This window comes from Argiope bruennichi, chromosome 10, assembly GCF_947563725.1.
Source record: "Argiope bruennichi chromosome 10, qqArgBrue1.1, whole genome shotgun sequence".
NCBI lineage: Eukaryota > Metazoa > Arthropoda > Arachnida > Araneae > Araneidae > Argiope > Argiope bruennichi.
Genome location: NC_079160.1, coordinates 35,768,024 through 35,782,485, shown reverse-complemented (window position 1 = coordinate 35,782,485; position 14,462 = coordinate 35,768,024). Strand labels below are relative to the sequence as shown.

Genomic DNA, 14,462 nt, shown 5'->3' with positions numbered 1-14,462 from the left:
CATAAAGTAAGACGAAGATGGCACATGAAGTAAGAGACAGCAAAATATCCTTACAGTACAGTGCGATCATAGATATAGAAAAACCAACTGCACCAATGTTGCTATTCTCAAAAAGACAAAGTCAGTGGCATCAGAAATAAAATTGATTGCCAGATACAATAGCATAATACAAAAATAATAACAAAATGCACTGGGACAATGCACAAAATATAATAAAAGAAAATATTATTAAAATACCAATATTATCAAAAATATAAATGTATTCAAACATAAGCATTTTTTTTTTCTTTCTTTTTAATGTATCTTTATTTTAATAGAGATAAAACTAGCTCGAGCAGTCTCCCTAAACTTTCTCAGATACTCTTCCATAGAGGCTTTATCTCTCTCCCTCATATAAAATTGTGGACACTGGGTAAGGCCTCGCATGACAATGGCGAACAATATTACGGAATATAGATCCTTAGCGTGAATCCAGCATTTATAACGGCTTCAAATTCATACTTTTTAAGAGAACGTCAACGGACATTTTCGTCCTGTTTTGTATTTTGTTAACTACATATTTTTTGACATTTTTGTGGGTTCTGTTTCCTTATCTAAAACTCAGACATTTATCCTTCTTCCAACACAACATTTTTGTCATATCATCAGGGCTGAAAATCCAAGCACAGAAGTTTGAATGTTTGAGATAACATTAAATTATGTTTGAATATTACAGTTCCTAAAAGAGTATGGGTATAAAAGAGGGTTACAAAAGTTATAAGTAATCAAAAATATCTTTACAAAAATATAAACCTAACCCAAAATGCTTTTCAAAAGTATAGTTATTTTCATACTATCCAATGAGTGCAAATTGTCTTTTGCTTCATGAAAATTATTAACTTAAGCATTATCTGAATTTTGTAATCATTGATTTGTAATTTCAGTTTTTAGTAGCTTTACTTTTTTTTTTTTCTGTTTCCTTATAGCTGTTGATATTATGGCATCTCCGTGTGTTATTGTATCAAGTATTAAATCAAAGAATGCGTACATGCAAAGTACAAAGACGAAGAATTTAGGCATACTTAAAGAATGAATGGTTGACTGTACCTGCCCTTTTTAGAGCTAAGGGAAAGTTACTATCATATCACTAGGACTGTTGCGAAGGCAGACAAGGTAATAGAGATGAAAATGGGCCAGCAATAGCTATAAGGAAACAGAAAAAAAAAATAGGTAAATGATTATATTATTATTGCTTATTTTATTTATTTATTTATTTTTTCCTTCTCCTTTTGATAATATCGCTAAATATGCATGAGTGTTTGTATGAATGTTAAGCGAAAGAACAGTAAAAGAACGAATGAATGAGTTATTCTATTTCGCAATTGCTTGTCAACGGCTTCTAAAACCCTCTGCGCTTTTGAGCATGCGTTGGGATGGATTTAATTAATCAAAATAGGGGTGACAGGAAAAATAAAAGGAGGAGAGATTTGCATTTAAAAATAAAGTAATATTGGTTTACTCGTAGACTAAATGAAAATAAAATAATGTGTAAAACGACAATATATATACATACGAAAAAATTTGTACTAAAAAGTATCTAATGGGGGGGGGGGATAATGATCAAAGAATGACGAACTCCGGAAATGCGCTCATCCTTACGCATCTCATCCCTTAGTGAGATAGAATCGTCAAAAAGTGATCGTCTCAGGATACTGAAACCAATAATAACTAATACTTCCCTTCCAGATGAAAAGAAATCAAAGGCACCAATAATATTCAGGCTTAAAGCAATATTTTTGATTAGGTTTAAATAAAATAACTATTTGGCCTCAGAGATGCAGGACCGAAAGAGTCCAGGTGCTCCATCCAAAACATTCAACCCTGGTATATTAAATTAAAGAAGTATTAAGTACATGCAACTGCCAAATACATGCAGCCAAGTTCCAGAGCAGGATTTCCAAGAAATCTGTGCACCTTTGTATCAAACGGTGAAACCATGAATGTCATTGAATCAACACCTTTAGAGTAGCAATTAATTAATTGTTATTACGTATTGATGAAGGCCCTAAAACATCTTAATGGATTAAATATAAAAATTCGGAAATTGCACGAAATAAAAGTGAATACGTTTTGTTTTTCTTACAAATGTGCAAACATAATTTTGCAGGTATGTGCCCGAAAAGAAGAAACCTTTGAAATTTTAACTTCGAGTTATCTCACCTAGGGAGTCATAATTTGTACAAGGAAGCAATGACAAAAAGACATCTATTTATATCACAATATAAGAGCGAAGTGACCGAAATTTTTCCTTTCAGGGATTTTACTATTAGATTCTGATGGGGATTTCTTTGCCACGTTTCTATTTATGTAAGGAAATCTTAGGTATCTTTGAAAAGTATGTGCAAGTGTTAGGGATTTTTATCTCTTCGCTCGGAGCGTGAGAAAATACATAAGTCTAGGTTTTTCTATATGCAGGTTTCTAGAGCGCGTGTTGGAAATAATTAAATAAAAGGTGGAAATTGGATCAGGAAATAAGAGAATATTTTAGAATAAAGGGCTAAATTAAGATAAAAATTAGGAAATGAATTAGGATTTAGATTAAGAGGCATCATTACACACACACACACCCTCTCTCTCACACACACACATTGAAAGCACGGGGACGGAAGTTAATTTTATAACAAAATAGAATTACTTATAAGCCTCTCTGAACTCCCAAGAAAATTCCCATCGCTTATCTACTAAATTCTTCATAACCCTTACTTTTTCTTTCCATTGCCACAAATGAAACACTTCGCTAACCATTTTGACATTCGAAAAATCCTGTTATTCGCTTACAAATTGCATAAACCCGACCGATCATAAACCATCTGATACGCCCACTTCTCACCTGAACATAGCCTTCCGCCGCTAATTTTCCCGAACTCTCTTCTTCCGCCACATCTCCTCCCTCTTGACAGGCATTTGACTCGCACCTGTGCACTGCGGCCTTTTTTATGTGGCACCTGAGAAGACCCAAGACTAATTGAATGAGGCAGAGGTGCGAAGCCGACTACCCCGTAATTAGTACTCAGATTTCTTCTGCCTTTGAGAAAGAGGGGTGGGGAGACAGCACAGGTGGGATATATACCCCCCTTCTTGTTTTCTTTTGCTGTTTGTTCGAAGTAGGAATATTATATGGGTTTGACAAAGAGAACAGAAGTTGAAAAAGGTTGGAGTGTATGCTTCAAAAATAAATGAATGAACATACTATTCTGTTTGTGTGTGTTGGAGAGACAGAGTGTTTTAATAGTGATAATGTGAGGATTAGAAATCAGATTTGGAGTTGATTGGGCATTTTAAACAGAAATCTGTATGCCATTTGTACATTAAAGTAAACTATGATGCTTTTCTTTTCGGAACTGGATTTCCCTGGGGACATTTTAAACCGAAATCTTTATGATGTTACTAAATAAAAGTAAGCTTTGTTTGATTTTGACAGTCATTTTGGAACTGGATTCTCCTGAGATTATTCAGGAGATTTCATTTCGGGACAGTTTAAACGGAAATATTTATGATATAGGCGTTGACTTGAATGGATTCTATTGAAGTTATTCTGAAGGTTTCTCCTAAGAATATTTTAAATGAAAATCTTTATGTCTCATTATGAAAATAGGTTTTGTTTGATTTTGATGGAACTGGTTTTCCCATAGGCATGTTGAGTCAGTTTTAATGTTGAAAATGCATTGTTATAAAAACACGCAGTAACCAATGAGAGTGGCCTCCAAAGTTTTTTCGCATATCCTCTAATAAAGTCTGCTTCCGCATAAAATTGTGGAATGTATTGCATGTCATTGGCAAAGAATATTTAAATCTTTAACGTGAATTTACTATTTATACTGAATCTATCGTGTAAACCATAGGTTCCCAAAGTGGTCCAGGTGCACCCCCAGGGGTCCATAGGAGACCACACTGGGGTCCATGTAGACGTGAAAAGAAAACAGGGGTTCACAAGTTGTAAGTGGGGGTCCACAAAATATTTTCTGGTTTTCATAATAAAGAACAAAAATTTTGGCTTGGATTTACCTATCAACGTAGGCATGTAGCATCATTCACTAGGTAGGTACTCAAAAATATTCGGGACTCAGTTCTAACACAGAATTGAATAGAACAATAGATAATAGTACAAGTGTACACCACATGTCGAGACTTGCAATGTGCCGCCCTTGCGCCCGCTTGTCCGGGATGCTTGTTTAGACCTGCAAAGGGAGGAAATGCGACTTGCGCTGTGCTTGCAATCTACATTAGTATAAATACGAATGCCAAGAACAAAACGTTACTCATTTGTTTTCGGGATTTAGAACATCAAAGTGTGACTGTTAGTGAATCGATGTCAGTGTTTGCAGTGCCGGAAAAAGTAATTATCTGCCTATTTGTTATACATATTTTTATTGTATATTGTAATTTATCAATCATATTATATTTGTTTTACTATTTGAGTGTAGTAGGTAGTTATGTAGTAAAAATCAAATACTAGAGATTATTCAAAACTTCTATAACTTCTTCTAAGAACAAAAAGTCAGGGAAGATTAAACTTTAGGTACCTAGGTACTTTTTTGTTTAAAAATATTTGCTGTCAATTCATCAAGTACATCCGTCTCATTAAAAGTATGACTATTTTTTATAGTTGATTTACATTTCAGAGTTCATTGTTGATTTTTTGTCAATTGTTGATTGTTTGTAATGATAAAGGTTTATAATCCCTGGCTTTCTGTTAATAGTATCTGAAAATCGAATTTATGATTTAGACGCGTTTTTTTCTAACCGAAAGAAATCAAAATTAGATACATTATTAATCAAATTTTCTATATTTTTTAAATCATTGCATTTTTGAGTTATCACGTTTGCGTACCTGTTTGAAGTACCGATCGACAGAAGGTCAATCCGTAGACGGATTAGGTTCCCAATTTGTCAGGTATTTAAAGTTTAGATGTTAAATTTGTGCACCAAAATTCGTCTATGCACAAATCGACAGAAGGTGCACCTGCAACGGATTTAGTTCCAAATTTGATAGTTATCTACAGTTTAGGTTTAAATTCTTGCGACAAATTTTATCTGTCTAGCTCTCTTCATTTTGTAGTCATAGTGCTAATATAAATTCGGACAACAGGCCAGATTTTCCACTAAATAGATTGTCAAAATTGGGTTGAAATCTACAGATTAGGTGTAAAAACCATTTATGAAATTTAATTCGTTCTTTCAAAGCATTTCTTTTGAGTCATCGTATTTGCATGCGCACAGACCGACAGAGAGATAGAGATAGTGCCGAAAATGTGTTTTTCGAACTCGGGAGGTCAGAAAAGGAGAAAATCATCAAAATCTCGTGTTTGATTTTTTTTTTTTTTTTTTTTTTTTTTATGATGACAATACTTTATGCTTCGTATAAAAAAAAAGTTGATGTTTCTGAGATCTGACTTTAAAAGGAAGTACCCAGCTAAAATCTTTGGATAATATCTTTTCTTCTATATTTTTTTTTGACAATGTAGTATAAAAAGGAAAAGTAATCAAAGCTTTTTATGATGCTAATTAGAGCACATTCAGAACCCAGGTTGGAAGCATAAAGAAAGTTTGATAGTTCAGTGCTTAGAAATATTAATCGGCGATATAAATTATTTGCACTTTTAAAATGAAAATGATTTTGTGTATTACTTAGAAATCGTTAAACAGTTTGAGTTAATTTTCAAAGCAATCCCTGTGGATAAGATTTTCCCCAAATTATGAAATGTGATAGAAAAGAACAGACGAGAAGAAATTTTAATTTTGAAATTGTTATTTCGTTTTTATTTGTCTATCAGTCGCTGTACTCGGACTCAATTCGTTATATATATATATTTACAAAAGAAAAAGAAAAGAATGTATAGTTTTATGTCATATAGTTATTGAGTTTGTATTTTTAAACCCTTAAAATATTCTAGGATCTCCAAATTCAATTTGAATAGTAGTTAATTAATTAATTAATGTTAAAGATTTCAGATAAAGACTGATAAAAAGATAATTGACGTAAGTGCGTGACTATTAGATGTATTTAAACAGTAAAATAAGCTTAGTATTTCGGAGGAAAGAAAGGAATTGTTAGAAATTGTGTTTAAATGAATTAATTTTAAAATTCATTAAAATTAGAGAATTAGTTGTATAGAAATAAAATTTACTTCAATGAAAGATAATTTTTTTAAAAAAATTTTTAAGATGGATAATAATTTTTTTTGTGAAATGATATGCTCCAATGTAAGGGTAAAGGCAGAAAAAAAAATTCATTCTATTTCTATTTCCTCCCTTTTAAAGAGGCATTGTAATTTTTTACGAATCCATCTAGGAGTACGGGATTGTATAAAGTTCAAACAAGCAAACAATCATCGAATTTAATAAATACATTAATTTAATAAATAAGTAATTAGTCTATATTTTTTTCAAAATTTGGAGATTTTTTTACTTTTGATTATCCAAATTAAATTTAGATCCTGCTTATTTTTTGTCATTACCATTTGAATGTCATAGGACTTTCGAACAATGTCAGTGTTTATTATTGATTTCCATGCTACATTCATAGTAATATTATTTCCCCCTTCCTTCACATAATACATTTTTGTCCTCTGCTGGCATCGATGGCTTCCATAATTGGAATTCTGTTGCACAATAAACGAAAACCAGGTAGATAGTATAAATATTAGTCATAAGGATGAGACGCTTGCCGAAGAAGAGTGGCGCAGTGGAAGCGTGCTGGACCCATAACCCAGAGGTCCGTGGATCGAAGCCACGCTCTGCTAGTTGTTGTTTTGTTTAATTTTCCTTTTTGGGATTTGCAAATTCAAGCTATGTTTGTCTTAAATATTAGGGTAAAAATACAATTGTAAAATAGGCAATACTATTTTAAATATTTTGAACAAGTAATTTCCAGTCTTATTTTGATAGATAAAGAATATTTCATCAAAATTTTATTTGAACTTAAAACATTATTAAGTATAATAAAATAACTGGTTTCTTATAATTTTTTATGAGCCCCGCACATAATTTTCTATGAGCATGAGCCCCCAATAGATTGTACTGAGTATACAATGAATACAATATATAATTGAAAATACATGCAACTGAATATACATTGTAAAACTATTTATGACTTTATATGTAGAAATGCCTTTTAAAATATTATCACTTGTTACAGAAAGTTGGATCTATTATATATTTTTTGAATCTGTGTAAGGAAAAAAAAACAAAAAAACCTGAAAGATCGAATAGAAAAAAAAAGTTCTAGTACATCATATATGCTTTGACAATGGACTTATGGACTTATTCGTTTTAAAGCCTTAATTTTGCAAATTATTTAAATGAGTAAAAAATGCAATTTTTTATATTTTAGAGAATTTTTATACAACGATTTTCATTTCAGTACAAAAATTAAATATTACTTAAAAAAAAAAAGACAATTTAAAAAACATAAAAGGTACAATTACAGATTTTGAATTCTTTTAAAATTTATTATCTTAATTTCTAAAATATCTGAATAACTAGATGTTTATTGTGGCAACAAACTTAAAAAAATGTTTCAGTAAAAATTCTAGAAACTGAATTCTTTCTCCCTGGATAATACCTGTTCTTCATTTTGGTTATAAATACTATTGAAACGCTGTTATAATTTTGTATATATAATTTTGTATTATTACATATTATTAAAAGCTACACATATACTATTTTAACCTGAAATCATATTTTTAATATTTGGAAAAAGTTTAACTTTCTGTCAAAAAACGAAATTCTAATATGCTCTGCTATTGTTTCTTGTCTTTTATTGCATCTTTTTATAGTTAAAAAATGCATTCAAACAAAACCATATCATAAATCATAATTATTTGTACATTAAGGACTCCTTGCAATAAATCCATTCGAAATATGATCAATATTAAACAAATGGTAAAATGAATATTATTAACACAGTTATTTATAACAACCAATATAATAGTTTTTAAAAATAAACAAAGAAATGAAAGAATATTTTTCTTTTTATACTTGAAACATGCAGAGAAATCATGTCCTTTCTGAGTTTATGGGCTGTAATTAGCTATGTTTCCTTATAGAATGAGCCCGGATAGCTCAGTCGGTAGAGCGTTAGGCTTTTAACCTAACGGTCCAGGGTTCGAGTCCCTGTTCGGGCGGGTTATTTTTTTTCTCTCTCTTTCATACACGAATGACAAAGATCAATTTTAATCTTTTTAATATAAAAATATGCATTTAATTAACATCCTAAATAGATATTATACAGAACGATTAGCATATTTAATCATGATTTTTATGTGTTAAATAATTACTTCTTTGACTAAATTGCCAATTAATATATAAAAAATTACAATAAAAAGTACAAGTTAAATGCATTATTATTGCATGCAAAGAACTTGACAGCTTGACATGCCTTTCGATTAAAAAGCCTTTCGATTAAACTCTTTAATCGAAAGGCTTTTCGGCTTTTTAAAGTTTTAATATTCTCGAGTTTCATGTACTAAAGTATAATCCATGGAATAAAAATACCAAATTTTGTAGTCGTAAATTCACAATGACTCCATGCGTTTCTTTCTTTATTTTTTTCGCTCATCCATTTAACTGGTCATTTAAAATTATTCCATTTTTTAAATAAATGTAGAGCGGTCAATTATTCTACGCTATTCTATTTTTTCGCCCGTCCATTTAAGTTAGTCATTTTCGATCACTCCACTGCAATTTTATACCAATCCCCTTAGTGAACGCTTTGTTAGAGCATCCAGTAAATTCCCCATCCTCTCATTCATCCACGGACTGACCAATACAAATGGGGTAATAAAAATACCCTGAAGGGGAATTAGGATGTATTAGATATTCAATCAGCCAATCCACGCCATGCCAATTCGGTTCGATTTTTCGCATTCACAATAGATTTTAAATCGCTACCATTGCATTGTCGTTTAGTGATTGTGAATAACTGGATTAGTCCATAGATCAATCTCTAGATTCTTGAGAAATCATGTTTTATTATGAAAATGAAGCATGATGAACCCAATTCACGGGAATCGATTAAATGGAGATCTTTGCTATTTCCCAATGCCCAAAAGAAATCATGATAACATATTTTAGTGTTACACAGAGTTAGAATTCTTGATGTTTGATCATTTAATTATATTTCATTAATTTTTATGCTACAAATCCACCATCTTTTGCTTTGAATCTTTAAAGATAAAAGCTAATGTATTGAATGAATGAATAAACTGCCCTTTGTCCTTTTTCATGTTTGCCTCTCATACGCCCCTTATATTGTCCCTCATACTTATCTATAAAAGTGCAACGAATTAGTTTTTTGTTTACCACCAGTATTATAATGACATTTCTGTATTTGAATCCAAAAATGTAATCTTCATGTGATTGTTTTAATCCCTGTGCCTTTTGGGTGACTTCATTTTCTGAAAATATTTGGAAGAAGACGAATGATGGTTTAGTAAAGTCCATCTCTTTAGGATTTGATTAATCTCCATTAGTCAGATTTCATTTTGCAGTTCTGTGCGAGTGTTGAACGTTTCATTTTTTGAAATTTTAGCTAAGCCTGAAATGACGTTATTTTATTGAAGTACTGCTTTTTCTTATTCGCTTTATTTACTCCATTTCTTTTTACAGCATGCTAGTTCTTTTATGGAGAGTTAACAATAGTTCAATTGTTTGGGACTCGTATTTTAGTGGATATTGGAAACTAAACGGCATTCACACGTCGGATAGAATAAAGTAAGTTTTTTTTTTTTTTCCCCTTGCTTGAACGCACATTTATAAATCAGACGATTAATTATAAATTAGTTTCAATTTATTGAAAAAGAATGATGATTTTGTTGGAAAATCTCATTTCAATAAAATAATTCTAGACGTGAAACCGTGCAACATTTAAAATTTCTTAAAAGGCATCTCTTTATTTCTGTTTTACTTAGAATCTTATAAAATCACTACTAAACAAATTGCTCATTTGGTGGACTTCTTAAATTTTAATTTAAGAACTTTTGGTATTCTTAAATTGTAATTTTAATTCCCATTCTATCCCATTCCCATTCCCAATTTTGGTAACTGCAAAAAAATGAAACTCATAAAAGAAGGAACTAATACATATGGCTGAGAAATTACTTAATGTGGAAATTGTGACGTCGAATTTGGAGAAATTTTTATATTAAGTGAAACTTAATTTGAGTTAAAAATTGTCTAATAATTAAGATGTGCGTGAGGCTTTTTATACGCGTTTTATTTTTTAAGTGCAGAAATAGGCGAGTCCTACTTTCTGTGGAAACTGCTATTCCAGAAAATATCTAAATTATATCCAAAATATTTTAGAGAGTATATTCCAGAAAATACTTCAAAAATTTTTCCAGAAAAATCTTTCGCTAAATCCTGTATTACTCGATTAGTGCTAATCTCTTCTACATTATAATTCGAATTAAATTTAACATTAAAGCTTGTGAAAAGAATTAAAATATGATCAAACGAATTTTGCGTAAGATTGCTCGTTGAGAGGGGGGGGGGGCGGCAGATTTAAAAATTTGTGATAAACTTTTATTCCCTTTCGTATATTCGTATGTTTACATAAAATGCTCAACAATTATGTATTACGAGAAATTTTAATGTGCTATTAAGGAATTTAAGTCAAATGGTATCCTAGTTGGAAACAAATAACCAACTCTCCAGCTGTATTTTTGACGCTTAACGCCTGGTTTATTTTCCGATGATTCTTTGGAGTCAGCCAATTTACGTACTTTGTTTTATACATTAAACTACATGCAACTGTCATGTCTAAAAATTTAACTTAGATTCAGAAGTATACGAATTTAACTTGGTTACGGAGTATACGAATTTAACTCGGTTACGGAGTATACGAATTTAACTTGGTTACGGAGTATACGAATTTAACTTGGTTACGGAGTATACGAATTTAACTTGGTTACGGAGTATACGAATTTAACTTGGTTACGGAGTATACGAATTTAACTTGGTTACGGAGTATACGAATTTAACTTGGTTACGGAGTATACGAATTTAACTTGGTTACGGAGTATACGAATTTAACTTGGTTACGGAGTATACGAATTTAACTTGGTTACGGAGTATACGAATTTAACTTGGTTACGGAGTATACGAATTTAACTTGGTTACGGAGTATACGAATTTAACTTGGTTACGGAGTATACGAATTTAACTTGGTTACGGAGTATACGAATTTAACTTGGTTACGGAGTATACGAATTTAACTTGGTTACGGAGTATACGAATTTAACTTGGTTACGGAGTATACGAATTTAACTTGGTTACGGAGTATACGAATTTAACTTGGTTACGGAGTATACGAATTTAACTTGGTTACGGAGTATACGAATTTAACTTGGTTACGGAGTATACGAATTTAACTTGGTTACGGAGTATACGAATTTAACTTGGTTACGGAGTATACGAATTTAACTTGGTTACGGAGTATACGAATTTAACTTGGTTACGGAGTATACGAATTTAACTTGGTTACGGAGTATACGAATTTAACTTGGTTACGGAGTATACGAATTTAACTTGGTTACGGAGTATACGAATTTAACTTGGTTACGGAGTATACGAATTTAACTTGGTTACGGAGTATACGAATTTAACTTGGTTACGGAGTATACGAATTTAACTTGGTTACGGAGTATACGAATTTAACTTGGTTACGGAGTATACGAATTTAACTTGGTTACGGAGTATACGAATTTAACTTGGTTACGGAGTATACGAATTTAACTTGGTTACGGAGTATACGAATTTAACTTGGTTACGGAGTATACTGTATCTAAATAGTATAATTCATAAATTTGAGGAAAGAACTCAAATTGTCATCTTCTTGAATAGAATAAGATTAAAATTATATTACGTTGGCGTGGTGCCGAAGTTTGGAGTGTGGAATATCTGTTCCGATGTCCAAGTTTTAGCAAAAAATCTAAAATTTTATCAAAGTTTTAATCATAGGTTTGAATTTTTATATTATAAACAGTAGTAATGGATGGTGCCAATTTGCAACTTTCGGTAAATGCATGCAGTCACTTCTGAAAAGTAAATTTTTAACTTTGTAACGTGTGAAAACGATGTTTTATAGAATTATAATTCCCCACCAGGAAATAGTTTTAAAGCAAGCCACACTAAAAATATTAGAATGTCATTGAATGAAGTTTTAAAAATATTTTTGATTTTTCTTTAGTATACTAATTTTTGAAGAATTCGGAAGCTAAAACCGTAAGCTTTCTTATAGTATATCGCTTCCAAAAATGCAAGTTAATTTTAAGACTAATTGCGTGCATAGTGTTAAAGCCAATTAGATATATTGGATGCCGTGTCAGTGGCCCCTAATTTTCGCTTCAAAATTAAAGCTTCTGCAAAATGAAAGAATTGAGGTTATTTATATTAAAATTCGGTAATTCTTGGAGAACTTGGATGTGTCAGACTGATTCACTGTGTTGGTTCCAACGGTTTAAGAGATTCGTTAATTCTTCAGAGTAAATATACAGAAAACAGCTTTAATTACAATATATATACTATGCTAATATAATCTCAACTTGAGAAATTTTGTTTCCAAAAGAAATTTATATAACTCAGGGTAGAGATACCTAGAACCTATGCTTCAATTAGCTTTATTATGTTATTCAGAATATGTTTTGCAAAATTATTTTTTCAAAATTTATCGTATATAAAAGATGTTTGAGTTCTCAACTATTAAAAAAACTCTTTTTTCAGGTCCTGCCTGCTGTAGAATATTACACTGCTGAAGAGGAAAAGAAGTCTAAACTCTACTTAGAAACAGTTGAAAATAGTTGTTACTACAGAATCCAACATAGGATGCCATCGAAAACAAGCACGTTATTTTTTTGCCATGGCCTGCCTATACAACAGTCAAAGCACATGGGATTTTTTTAGAATCGGCTCAATCGCATTTAACTACACCCAGGTAAGACCATATAATTTTGGAATCTTCAACGCTCAGAGCTGATAATGTTACATTAGGAAAATTCTACTTATTCAAACTATCTCATGTTGCCATCCCAAAGCTTAATAAAAACTTTCGCCAAAAGATTAAAATATTTAAAGAAATAATAATTCGGAAATTGTAAGAGAAAATTTGTTGAATTATTTGATAAAAAGTCATCCTTGGTGTAAGAAATGAATTACCCTAAATTTTTAAATTCGAATATTTCTTAATGAATGTAATGAAGACATTTCGGTGAATTCCTCAAAGATTTCATTAAACTTTAAACCTTTAATTCCTATAGACCTTGTTTAGAAATATTTTTAATGAATTTACTAATGTTTTAATCCCTTTCGTAGAATGAATATCTGTATATACATGTTGTCTAATTCGTTTCGATTAAGTTTAGCTCGACTTCATCTCGAGATATTTATAGTTAATGAAATGCTTTATCCTATTGATTAAAAAATCCATGAAACTTTTTCCTAACTTCTGTTGGATTTATTAATTCCGTTAATTCTAATGAAGTAATAACAAATGAAATATCCGACACCCTATATTCAACACATGTAACATTTAAATTGTGCACGAGGTAGGAATGGCTTCAAAAATTATATGCGTGAAATGGAAAATGTCTCGACTCAAATTACAGGATCCGAGTCTGTAAGATATTTACTTTTGAAAAGAGTAAATAGGTAACTAAACACATTCGCTTGACGATTCGTTGATATTGGGGTTACGTGAAATCGGATTTTTCATAATGTGCGAACTGTTTAGTCACACATTGTACGCGTTAATATTTAAAAAAAAGTTGAAGGAACGAATCCTCAGTTAATATTTAAATTTGAAACAGGCTAATAAAAATTAACTTAGAAAATGGGTGATAAATGTGATTTCGGAACCCTTTGGAAAGATATTCAGAAAAATTTCATTGTGTGTTTAAGGACTAATCGCAGTTTCAAATAAAAAGAATGACAAAATCAAACAAATATCATGACTGGTTTCAAAGATAATGAATTTATCCGAAATGCGATTAAATAATTTCGATATCTTAGGAGAGAATGCATACTTTATTAAAAAATCACGGAAGTTTTTCCAAGGACTAGGTACTTTAAGGGATTCCATGGAATGAATGTTTTTACCAACGAGGAAAATGTCGAATATTTTGTAATTGATTATCTAAATTCTGTAGTTACAGGATTTCTATTTTAGTAGCAGTTGATATCATAGCACCTGTTATGATAAATAAGCATTTTATTTTGAAAATCTTTCTCTTATCAAATTCATTGCCTTAATTTTATCTTCATGGCCCGATTTGTTCCATTTTATCCCTCACTCAATAGCGTAAAAATAAAAGGGATGTAATAACTAGTGTAATTATATTCTCTTTGATTCGTTTGATGAAGTCAACTCTTTGAATAAACTTATATTAAAAGCATAATCTTAATAACAAATTAATATCATTTGTCAA

At 31.0% G+C, this 14,462-nt stretch overlaps 1 non-coding gene across 1 annotated transcript; it reads left to right on the top strand.

The window, feature by feature from the left end:
- Positions 1-8,092: 8,092 nt before the first annotated feature.
- Positions 8,093-8,165, top strand: Trnak-uuu (transfer RNA lysine (anticodon UUU)). The gene has a single exon. It is a non-coding gene; the product is annotated as a tRNA-Lys (tRNA).
- Positions 8,166-14,462: the final 6,297 nt, after the last annotated feature.